Source organism: Falco biarmicus, chromosome 2 (genome assembly GCF_023638135.1).
Source record: "Falco biarmicus isolate bFalBia1 chromosome 2, bFalBia1.pri, whole genome shotgun sequence".
NCBI lineage: Eukaryota > Metazoa > Chordata > Aves > Falconiformes > Falconidae > Falco > Falco biarmicus.
The window spans coordinates 44149334-44161984 of record NC_079289.1 but is presented as its reverse complement, the minus strand read 5'-3'; the positions used below and the strand labels follow the sequence as shown (position 1 = coordinate 44161984).

Below are 12651 nucleotides of genomic sequence, written 5' to 3'. Positions count from 1 at the left end.
CTTGCTATATGCCAGCAACAGGTTGAAATGAAATTTTACAGATAAATTTTACAGATATTTTCACCTTTTAGGTACTAGTCTTAGTGATCTGCAGCTGGACCACTATGATGCATCTAGGAAGGAAAAAATACAGAAAACATCCCCCAAACCCTTTACAATATCAGTGAATCTTCACAGAAACAAACAATTCCTTATTCCTCAAATTGCTAACCTGCTCAGCAAAGTGGAGAGATCTTTTCCTCCTGTGATTTTGGCGTGCAATCTTGATAAAGGAGAAAGCTTTTAAGGAAATGAGCCAGGGTATCCTTTTCCTCTTTTCACTGAAGATCTCAGGCAAAATATTCTGCTTCTCTGTGCAAAAATTTCTTTCATGCACCAAGATAAGATATAAGCATTTATTCCTACCAACTAACTCCATGCAAGTAACCAATCTGCAAAGCTATCTGAAAAATATCCCTTGATATCAAAAAGAAGTAAATGGTAAAGATGGAAACATTTAAGGCAGTGTATTAAGGACATGTCTGCATTTTAGAGGTTCATAACTTAATCATAAAAATTTGCTCTAGGCTGAAACTTGGCGTGGAAGGCTGCCATATTTGTAAGTAGGTTATTTAATTTTAGGTTACATTACTAATACACTAATGCAATGTGAGCTGTTATATTTATTAACCTGCATTGATTTTTTTTTCTTAAAAAGGATAAAAATATTCTTGCCCTGACCATGTGGAACACGGACAGATAAGCTAGAACTTGTCTTCCTGTGTGTCAGCCTAGGAGGAGGAAACAGGAGGTAAAGATTTATTTCTTTCATACAGAAATAAAAGAAAAGCCAACAAGTATTTGTTTTCCAGTCTGGTTCTGGGACACTGTAAATGCATGATGGTCCTTTCTTATTTGTATAATTAATAAATTTAGAGTTCTGTAGGCAGAATTGTCTGAATAAAAAAGCTCAAACCTTGTTTTCAAATGATGTGGGATATCAGGATCTACTATTAATTTTTGCAAGACTTTTTATCTTGGGAAAAATAAAAAGTTTTTTTAGAAGATACCAAAACAAGCATGAGGGGATAGGGGCTTCTAATGATACCAAAGTGATCTTTAAATCCTTAGAAACCTCAGTTTTATATGACTTGCTGGGCAATATTGAAATACAACATCTACAGCAGATTTCCAAGGAAGAAAAAGAGAATACAGAAATAGATTTTTCTGGGACTTGTGTAGAGTTCTCTAAATATTCAATCCTCTTCCAAAACACAGGCCAACTGCCTCTCCTGAAGATTTGTCTGGTTCAGAAGCCCTGCCAGAGTGTAATTTTGGTGAAATTTCTGTCACCGCTCCCTGTCATGAATATTTATTTACTTCCCAGTGGAAATCATTGCTCATCTGAAAGGGAGTTAACAGTTCTTAATAGCCCTTTCTGATTTGATTGATGTTTTTGTCACTTCCTCCAGTAAATAGGTTTCTATTAGCATACCGAACATGCTATCTGTCCTTATGCTTCTTCAGGCTCTTAACTGACCACTTACTTAAGATTTAAATACCCTTCCTAGGGGTTTTGTCAGTTCAGGGTCCAGTTTTCCACAGTAGAGGGTGTAGCAGGTGGAGGAGCTTTTGAAGTGAGCTTGGCTATCTTACACAGCCATGGCTTCGGGACTGTTCAGACTGGCTGTTTGGAGGAATTTCTGTAAAAACACCAGAAATTTGTCCATGCCTTACACTACAGACTTGTGAGGAGGATAAAATTAGTAGGTGAACAATATTCAGGGAGGTGTGATCATATATTTGTATTTCAGTTTTCGAAGCATATAATGGGATGATCTTTCATAGGCAGAACAGAGTCTGGAATAGGTTTTTCATCGAAATACACCCCGAATATCATTTATATGCCACATGCTAACTTTGAAAAAGAAGTGTTCAGAGCTACCAATGTAGCATTGCTGTTAATGAATAAACTCTTCCATTGTTACCCACTGTTTTCAGGGCTCCAGGTTCCTGGTTCCAAAACAAATGCCTCAGTGTTCCTCAAGTGTTTTTAATATTGCAATTAATGTAACTTTTGTGTGTCACAGTTGGCATGATGGAATTGACATTTGGGTCTTTTCCCTATAAAACACTCATTTGTGTGTGGCCCAAACGTGTAAGTTGTTGCTATGTGTTAAACAGAGGGATATTCTGAATGCTCTGGACAAACCAACCTGGAAGACTTTCTTTTTTTATTAGTGTGAGTAGTTTGAGAGGGAGGAAGAACTTACATCACCAAGTGGTTTAAAGTGCAGTTGCCTACTAGTTCATGTAAATATTACTATTAAGATAAAAGAACAGAGGAAAATGATTTATGGAAACATAAAATAGGATATAAGATTGTTGGAGACACTAATTTTTTTTATTGTCCTTATTACTTAGTAATTTTCTGCCTCAGATATGCATTTCTTGATTGCGAGCAGAGGCCTGGTTCTTCCCTGCAAGGTCCATACAGGGCAAGATGCGAAAAAATAAAAAAAATAAAATGCTTTTGAAGGGCTGTAGCGAAAAGTCTCTACATCCAAGAAAAAGAGGCATAATACCACTATATAGTGCTTGAAAGTCTGTATTTCCCTAGCACATCCGATAAAGTCATAAAGTCATCTAGGCACCCTTGCTTCATACGGGGCCAAAGGTACTACCACCTTGCCTGAACTGAGAGCCTGGTTCATAACTGGTGGGTTCACAGTTAACATTCCCAGGTTTGTCCTCACCAAATCCCTCACAGTGTAAAACACTTCTATAAGCCAGTCTTAATCTAAAGGAATAGCTAGGAAAATATAAAATTCTGCCTTTGCTTAAGACACATAAGAGCATTATATTTACTATTAATATGGTACTTATTCTGTTAGGATGGAGATAAATTGGATTAGCAAACTACCTGAGTTAATCTTGGGCAACTGGGTACTGCCAGTGTCAATGACTTCTGGCAATTTTCATAACTTCCTAAACTCACATTGGTCTGAAATACTAAATGCTAAATCAGGCCTTTAACTAGGTTATAGTCTTATACTTTTTTTTCAATTATGAAAGTTAAAAAATGTACACCTATCATACCCTTTTAGCACAAGGAGAAACAATCTTTGGTAGTTTACAGCCATATCACATTTCAGTATAGTATGATTTTATTTGACTATTATAAACCCAGGTAACACCAAATAGTCCTTCCCTGTGTCAGTGCTACAGCAGCACTGTAATATTTTCTGCATTTTAGCTGTTTTCCAGTGGAAAAACTAGCAAGCAGTACTTAGGCTAAAATATAATCCTATCGTTTTTGCATAAAATATTGATAAGGAATAAACACTTAGTATCCCTGGTGTGAATTCACGGGACTTCACGAAACCCTAATATATGGATTAAGAAAAGTTAACATAATCCTTTTATGGAAACTAAAATCAATTACATGTCAGCTTTGTAGTATTATAAATGTATTTAGTCAGCATAGAATTTTTCCAGCAGCGCTCGTTGCAGATTGAAATTGACTAACCAGATGTTAAATATTAAATAGAACTAATCAAAGTATGGTTCAAGAGATTTTAAAAACAATGATCAAAGAGAGCTATTTATTACCTGATTCATGTTTCTATTCAAACACTGCTCCTATGATGTTATATCTACCTAAATTTAGTTTGCTGCAAGCCCTTAATTTTTTTCAGTTTAACATGAATGAGAAATATAATTCAATAAAAGTATGTTAATGCAGTACTATAGACAGAAAGGCACAAAGCTCAGGGAATTACAAGCAAATTTTGCTGGAGCAAAGTGTGTTAGGAACAAAATGAACCTTAAGTCTGATCTAAAGGTGGCTAAGCATGGAGCTATTCTTTCCATCGACTACAGAGGGTTTATCTTAGGCCCATTGTGTAAAAAGTAGGTTTTATATTTCTTACATGTTAATTTTCATGCATAACAAGCAATATAGTAATAACAGTAAGAATAGCCTCTGACTGATGTGAAGAGGGGCCCAGTCATAGCAAAAGAAAATAATTGGTTATGCTTAATTGAAGAATTGTTTTAACATAAAATGTGTAAGCTTGGGCTTCTAAATCCACAAGAAGTCACAGAATTAGCCTTTTTTTTTTTTTTTTTCAGAGGAGCTGAGCACTTCCCATTCTCACTGAAGCCAAGAGAAGTGCAGGTAAGGGGCTCGCTGCTACCCAGCCTTGCACCACGCAAGGATGAAGAAGCTCTTCGTGCAGTCAAAAAGCAACATTTAAAATGGATCAAAGGAAGTGTGCTTTTATACGATGCATAATTAATATGTGAAACATTATTGTAAGACATCATAGGGGCCAAGGGCCTGATATTCAGTGCAAGAATGTAAAAAATATATAAATATATATATATATATAAAAGCACATTTTTATATATTAAAAAAAACCCCACAGTTGCACAAAACGACAGTGTGCACTTTTGTGTTTGAGAAAATAATTTTAGGGTGTCTGTCCCTATCCATTTTATAGTTTAAAGTACAAGTCATCAGAGATGGCATAAAAATCTTGCTTTCCAGAGGTAATTTTGTAACTGTCTATTAGTGAGTTTGTCTTGATTTAACCAGCAGTAGATGCTATCAAAGGCAGATGACTCAAACAGATGGAATATTGTGCTGATTGCATGTGGCTTCTCCTGCACTGTAATGGTGGGCTGCTCCCCAGTTTCCTCACACAGTCACAAACACCACATCAGGAAAAATCACAGTGAATATCAAGCAATTATCTATCATTTTTTCTTCCCAGTGCCTCTTTCTCTTTTGAAACACAGCAGTGAGTTAGGAATGTGTCAGAATATAGTCCTCCAGGTCCATAGCCAAAGGTGCTTCGTGTTGCTGAGAGAAGGAAAATTCCTCTCACATCCCTAAAGTCTCTCTCTCCCTTCTGGGCTAACTGGGCACCTAGCTTCAGGAGACTGCAACAGAGCCGATAGCTATGTCAGCAGCTTAGGGACAGATGCAAATCCCAGACCAGAGCAAGAGCTTAAGCCCTTGGATGTGGAGAACAGCAGGATCTGGGTTCAGCTGGATCCTTGTGGTGGGGCCGCAGTGTAGCGAGTATGCCGAGATGCACCTGTGGGCTTCCAGTTAGTAAAGCTCAGTTTGGTTAAAATATATAATAATAATCCCCACCCCACCCCCACCCCCAAACTGTCCTTAGAAAGTATATTCAGTGGCACTGCTTAAAGTAAAAGAACTGAAAATAAATATCTCTCTTCATATTGTGTCCTTCTGGGCTGATTCTTGGTTTTCCCCATCCTGGCTTTCCAGAGTGGCAAAATTCATTGTAAAGCTCTGCAAAGTCCACGCAACCCCTCTGGTCACAAGAAAAATCTCCCTCTTTCTGTCATCCCTAAGGCTCAGCTGCAGCTTCCCTCGCCCCCTCCGTTGCAACCAGGTCCCTTGCTCCTTCAGGAGCCTCCCAGCCCATGCTGCGTGTACCTTCATCTTCCCATCATCATCTCCTTCAAAAAATACTCCAGGAAAGAAATCTCATTCTCAGGAAAGGTGTGGGCCTCTTTCTAGAAAATTCACCTCTGCCAGAACAAAATTAACAGGTACCCCTCCCTTCTGTGGCTTAGGTACATCTTTTGTAACAGTGAAAAAGAAAAAGAAAAAAAAATACACACACATACATATATATTCTTTGTATATGTATGCACCTATATATATCTATACACACACATGTATGTAAATAATGTACAGAGATACATAAATATATATATATATATATATATATAACACACAAAAGTAAGCAGAGACAGAGCAAATCAAACACTACACCACTTCTCACAAGGATGCATTTGTCACCCGGTACTAGGGGCTATGAAGGTAACTAAAAAGCACAATTGATGGCCAACAGTCCCTACCCAAATGGGAAAATTTGTGGAAGATGTATTTCATGAATAAAGAAGATGGTTTCATGAATAAAAATTTTTCTGTGATCTTCCGAAAAACTTCCGTAGTCCTTTGCTGAATTGCTTCTTCTACGACAAACAAGCTATAACCAGGCAGAGGCATGGAAAACTGCAGCTTCATGATTCAGCTTTGCCAATGTTATGAGCAGCTGAAAACAGTATTGTATTTATGGAAAATGCTAAGAATCTTTAATTCTAAGTGGCACTACTTTTGCCACCAATGCAGCAATTATGTAGCTACCCTTGCGCTGCAAAACAATTACAATTTTCAGTCTTCATTATTAGCCAGAAAATAATTTATCTTCTGAGTAAAGTATCATTTTTACACCGAGTTTTACAGTTAAGCAGATTAAATGCAATTTTTTTTGTGTCATTCTCTCTTTTAGAGTTTGAAAATAATATTAAGTAATGGAATTTTTTCATATATTGTGGTAAACCTATTTAGTCAAACCTGAGTACTCCTTGGGAGGCCAAAAGCAAACCAGTCACTATTCCTAAAAGCTACAAAATCGTTTGCTTTTATTACCCTTGCACAAAAAGGCCCCAAGCCTCAGAGCTATGATTCTCCAAATCACTGCTTTCTAAGCTTGACTGATTGATTTAAAAGCTTGCTAGAGATTTATAATGACTCACTGTGTAAGCCACTGATTTTATATTTAAGTCAGAAGACTGCTTTTAAATGACATAAAACTTTAGACCTAACATTGGACTCAGCAGGTGATCCACTGTTTGCTCAGAATTAAAATGGCAGCATTTTGCTGGCACGCGTGTTTGAAGTGGAGTTTTGAAGCACACGCACAACGCATTTTATCTAAGATTATTGCAGAAAGCATTGAAATCTATGCCAGAATTTTCAAAGTTCCCCCTCTCTGTGTTTAATGTGGTAGGAATGCAAATAGCTGGATGATCAGTATTTTTCCACAGGTATTCTCAAAGATAATTTTAAGCACCTGTATTTGAGATTCTGTACAGATGGCCAGGATTTGAAATAAGATTAATTACTCCAGTAATTTTGTGTTGGTCTAGGAGCGGAATTAGTTTCACAGGCTGGTTGATTGTGGGGTAAAGAAACAAAAGGAGGCTCTGCAGTACAGTGAATGTAACAAACCACATACACCCTAGTACTCATGGGTTAGTGAAAACAGAAAAGAGAGTAAAGGAGGAAGGAATGAAGGAAGACAGAAGCCCTAGGCAGGCTCAGGGAACATTTAAAAATAATTTTTAAAATACCACCCTGGAGTGCAAAGTCATGATAGCAGCTTTAAACTAGTTTGCAAAATGAATAGAAATAAGTAGAAAAGCCACATATTTATGTGATTAAAACCTGAATTTTCTACTTTACATCCATCTGACTATGGAAAATGACCTATGAAGACAGGGAGGTACAAAGCAAGCTACCCAGAACGTATCTCAGCACCTTCTCTGGTTTTTGCCTCCTGCATGGTGTATGTTTGGGAGATACCTGGATAAGCACGCTGCTTTGCAGGTTTGTGGACAAATACCCTCAGTAGGCTTAGGAGGGAGGTTATTGCTTCATCTCTTCTAAGGCTGAATCAAGGCCACAGTGTCTTACCTCAATTGTTCTATAAGGTGAGATTAATTAGACAAAACAGCAAATTTGGTGAGGTCATTACAGTTTCTAGCCACAAGGAATGGCAACTTTCTAGAGATACCTGATCAAAAAGACTCATCCCATGTGGTAGGGCTTTACAGGGCAAGCTGATGTGCGAGGCAGCCTGCATCTGAGGAGATTCAGGTCTGCATCTCAGGTGTCCCCCAACTTGATCAGGTTGACAAGAAAATATGTGACATCGACACTCAGTTCAAATAGGAGTTACAAGCAGCAACCCCTGCTGACTGTCCACCTGCCCTTCTGTATTTGTGAAAGTGAATACTGGCGTCATGCCAGCCTGCATGAAGAGACATCTTGAACCACATCAACATAATAAATCTGGCATCAAGCACCCAAAAGCTTTTCCATATTATTTCTACAGAATATTCTGCCTATTCTTCCCCCTCACTCTGCAGGCGGAGATCTTGGTCCCAGCGTCTGCAGTTCTGGGTCAAGTGAGTTGGTCCCAGAACCCCTCTGTTTAGGGACCTCATCACACAGGCATTTGCTTGATATTTCTTTATCCAAGATACCTATAAGCAAGATAGGGACTGCCTTCTAGATTTGGGTCTCTAAGTGCAGGATGGAAAGTTAAGCCATGCACTAATTTTGAAAGAAGATTTAAATGGTTTTGATAAACTTTTTGCCAGAAGTAATGTGATTTGTGAATAATTAGTGGATAAAGTCTTTTACAGACAATAAAAGCCTAGGAATGTGGGCATCTCAAGACACACATCTGTATGTGGTGTACCACTTCTTCCACTTAGATGACTGTCTCTGTACAGAGGAACATTTTTTAGACTTTTCTAAGAACAGCAAAAAAAGAGATTCCCTGCAATATCGATCCCATCACAACAGATCACACATGCTAGGAAACGATAATCCAGCCGTACAGAAGCATGCCCTTACCCAAAAGTATGTCCCTTGGTAATTGTGACAAATAGAGAAACACTGTTTTATTGCTTTACATATCAAAGTGCTACTTATTTTCTATCTTCCTGACACAAAGATTGAGGATCAAGGTTTTGGTTTTGGTTTCATTTATCATGTAAGCTTACTGCCAGACAGTAAGTCAGGTTGCATCTCTGTTAGTTAATAGCAGCAGGTCTCTGTAGTCTAAGAGGTACAGACTGACACACAATAAAGAGCCTTGGAAGGGAACAGCCTGGTTGTGAATCCCTGTGCATCCCTGAAAACGAGTCTTTAAATCAAAATGTGTGAACAAAGTGATGACAGCAAGAACTAGAGTTCTGGACCAAGCCATAGGTCAGAGGTCCTCAGCTGGATGAGGCCATGCGCAGGCAAGGCAGCAGTCCTGTGCTCCCTGTTTCTTATATGTAACTCCTCAGCAGAGGGCAAAATCCTACCCATACCCACCCATTTATTCTTGATTATTCTTTATTGCTGGTTTAACATTTATAGAATTTTTTCCCAAGTGTTCTGTTCTGTAACTCAGCCCTTAAAACATCATAGACAGATCTGAGTCTTATTATGGCCATTTTCTGACTTGGTGTCACTGGTGTCTCATTTTCACCTGTGGTACCTTCCAGCTTGCAGATATATGTTTAGTTCTCAGTTTCCCTTATTCTGAGAATCTGGTGTAACTGCAGAGACTATTAAACTCCCTACAAATTGGCTGTGATATCTTTTTCTTTAGAATGCAGTTTTTAGTCCTTTTATCCCTTTTTAACCCAGGGAGTAATGTTTTATATTTAAAACTTGAAAGCTGAAAAATGAAAGCCTAGATGAAAATACTTCAGAAAAGGTGAAGAGAACTGAATAATTTTTTTGTAAAATCAAGAGCTTTGTATTTTATGAAATGTTTATGAAATGTCTGCTGCCTGTGCCCCTGCACCCCAAAAGTGAGTTGATGTTAAGACTTGTTAGTTCTGCATTATATATACTTATTTAGAAAAAAGTCAACTACTATGAAACTTTCTTGTTGATGTTTTTTCCTTTTCCTTGTTTAATGTTGCATGTCTGATAGAAGACATGTCTGAAACAATAATTCAGGACCTGTCATCACTTCAATCAATTTTTAAATCTTTTTTTTTTATTTATTTGGGAAGTATTTGAGACATAAAGACACTTTTTCTATGTGACTGATGTAATTCTCCTACAGTCACATGCCAATCCTCATTGGTTTTTGAACACTATGGCAATACAAACAATACAAAGCATTTTTCTAATTACAGTTCAAGATTCAGGTCACAAATGATTTGCATTATGGTTCTTAGCATAGGCTAGATTTACAGCAAACACATTAAAATAATTAGCGTTATTCTTAAATATGAGTCAGTATAATTGAAAGTGGCAGATACTAAGTTGATGAAGGTAATAAAAAAGACCTTAATCTAGTTGAGAGTGGCTGAGCAATAAAAAATATACCTTTGCAAAGAGCAAATGTTTCATGCCAGTGAGTCTGCAGAGAAAGCATGTCCTGGGTGTATTCTGTTCAGGCAGACACTGCCAGTCTTGTGCCTTCCCAGGTTAAGACCAGGCTCCCTCTGAGCCGACCCAGCCTTTCTGTATTTCCAGATCCTCAGGAAAAATGATGGCACAGAGCTGCTCAAAAGGCTCTATCCTTGCAGCCTCTTGGATCAATACCTGTTTTCAGCGAGCTTTGAGGCACACTCTGAGCTACAGGCCAGGAGAGGGAATAAAGCTGAGTTGTCAGTTACTTGAGGACAGGGAGACCTGTGATAGATGGCATCTGGTTTATGCGTTTGCTTGCTGGTTTTTCATCAGTGTGTGTCATCTTCCTTTTAAAGAGGTAGCTGAGAAAGGCAGCCAAAAAGAAGGCACCTCCTTCCTTTATTTTGGTGGCTGCATGTGGGTTGTGGGAAATTGTGTAAAGAATGGGGAGAGCTTGGCTCATCCCTGAGAATGAGTTGTGGGAAAACTTTCCTGGGTGCCGGTGCGAGCAGGCAGGGAGCAAGGGGCACTGCGGGGAGAGAGCCTGAGGGGTTTAGGGGATGGCGAGTGCCCACAGAGAGTGGGAAGCCAACACACAGCCAGAACTCCCCACAAGACTTCTCCCAAGGACCTGGGAAGACTCACAGAGCTTGCTGCAAAAGAAAGGCTGTTGGACAACGTACAAGCCTGAAGAAAATAACACATCCTGCCAGTGGGCAAGGAGAATAGTGGTTTATCAATCTTTTCATTTCTATTCTCTGACATTTTTGGTGCTTTTGTTTCGGAAAAGCCAATAGAACCTGCGTTTGGAATTTAGAAACCTTTGTGGTGTTAAGAGAAGGTCTTCTGAAGATTTACCTGAAAGGCTGTGGCTGAGTTGGGGTCCTGTTGCAGGGCTGCATTAGGTAGGAGGGGCAGACACCCTTTACCCGGCAAATTGTCAGCATCTTTTTTTTTAATGGCAGACTTTTGTTTATATGAATGTTTATTTGCAGTCTTGCTGCACAGTAGCTTCACACAGACTATGCAAGGACAGGACTTTGGGTCCATAAATAGCATTATGTGTAAAACTCTGTTAATGTCACCGTGCAGAAGCTGCGCTGTCCCATCCTACTGTCCCATCTACATTGTCCTTCCTGGCTGCATGGATCTCCTTTCCCATAGACAGCAGCATATTCACACTGCCACCTGGAGATGTGCAGTACAAACCAGTTTTTAAGATGGTTCATCCTGCATAAAGCATGAGTAGGGACAGGTGACAGCCATATCTTAATCTTAGCATGAAATAAGAGAATTGAGGCGGAGTTCAGACTGGCTTTTTGCCTTCTGGTTGTTTTGCTTTAACTCAAACAGCAACAAACATAAAGCGCGTGCCAGAGGTTTTGCTTCTGAACTGGACTGCATCAAGGATTTATCTCTTTGTTCTTTCTAGATTTCCGTGACTCAAAAAAATACCCAAATGCCTTGGTATCCAGCTGGTGCAAATACACTGTGGTTGATCTAACGCAACTGAACAGCTCAAGATCCAAACACCTGACAGCAAGGAGAATTGCTGTAGGAGTCTTTCATATCTATGTAGATGTTAGAGGCTGATACTGTGTGGCGTGAGCCAGGAACCAGTGCAGCTGTAAGGAAACGGGTCCACCGGAGACTGCCCCAGTTTATCTCACCTATGCAGAGGTATGAGCACTTGGAGCAGATGAGGACCGGGAGGTATGAGACCTGCTTACCCTGTATGTTGAAACACACAACAAAAATCACTTACACTTTTACTGTGTTTTACATGAACCTAAAAAGCCTGGAAGGAGCTCTGTTAACTGTAGCTAAGTTTCAGAGATAAGGAACAGTAACTGCAGTTTTAAGATCAACCAAAAATATGCATGAAAGAGTGTTGATACGACCAAGTCATTGTAATGAACAAGGATAGGTTATGGCTTCCTTTAGCAGTTTAAAAACCCGGACTGTGGGATTTGAACAGTTAATGAAAAACACAGACATGAGCTGTGGGTCTGTGAAAGACATCGCTGAGATCTATTTCAATGTATTTTCAGCAGCAGAGAAGATAAAAATTGGTGAATTTTGAAGGTGCAATTTAATCTTAGATTCTGGTTCTTTTTTGCTGCATGATGTCACCATAACCCCTAGGTGGTATTCAAACTTTATAAATCAAATTTGTCTGTTATTTATTCCATTTGCCACGCATTTGATATGTAGCGCAATTTTCAGAGATTAAAACGATATATCCCTAATTCTTGGATGCTCTTTGATCATGTTTATTCCTTTACTCCTTTAAACACTGCTGAATAATTGTATATGCATTCACTGGCTGACAAGTACATTCCCTCTTTGATGGGCTAATTATGGAAAGACACTAGTCTCTTCATAGTTAAGTTTGTAACTAGCTTTGAGTTGTAAGGCCAGTTTTGATCTCTCTTCTAACTATACTAGAATAAATACATGCAATAGAAACTTCAGATGTATGGTATAGTTGGAGAAAAATTTGTGAAGTTCTGTGCTTAACTGTATGTTGCACCAGACATAATTTAATATATTACTGTTATAAAATTCTTTTCTACCTTGTTGACCTCTCAGAAATATTGCTTATGTCTGTGCTGAAAAAGTATGTCACGTTAATTTTGATACTACTGGATATGTCAAGCCCAATTCTGAATGAATTTGGGAGAGCCTGCTAAGTA

At 38.7% G+C, this 12651-nt stretch overlaps 1 long non-coding RNA gene across 1 annotated transcript; it reads left to right on the top strand.

The window, feature by feature from the left end:
- Window positions 1–651: 651 nt before the first annotated feature.
- LOC130145216 (uncharacterized) lies at window positions 652–12107 on the top strand. Its single transcript, XR_008820409.1, has 3 exons — window positions 652–790; window positions 4114–4159; window positions 11388–12107. It is a non-coding gene; the product is annotated as an uncharacterized LOC130145216 (long non-coding RNA).
- Window positions 12108–12651: the final 544 nt, after the last annotated feature.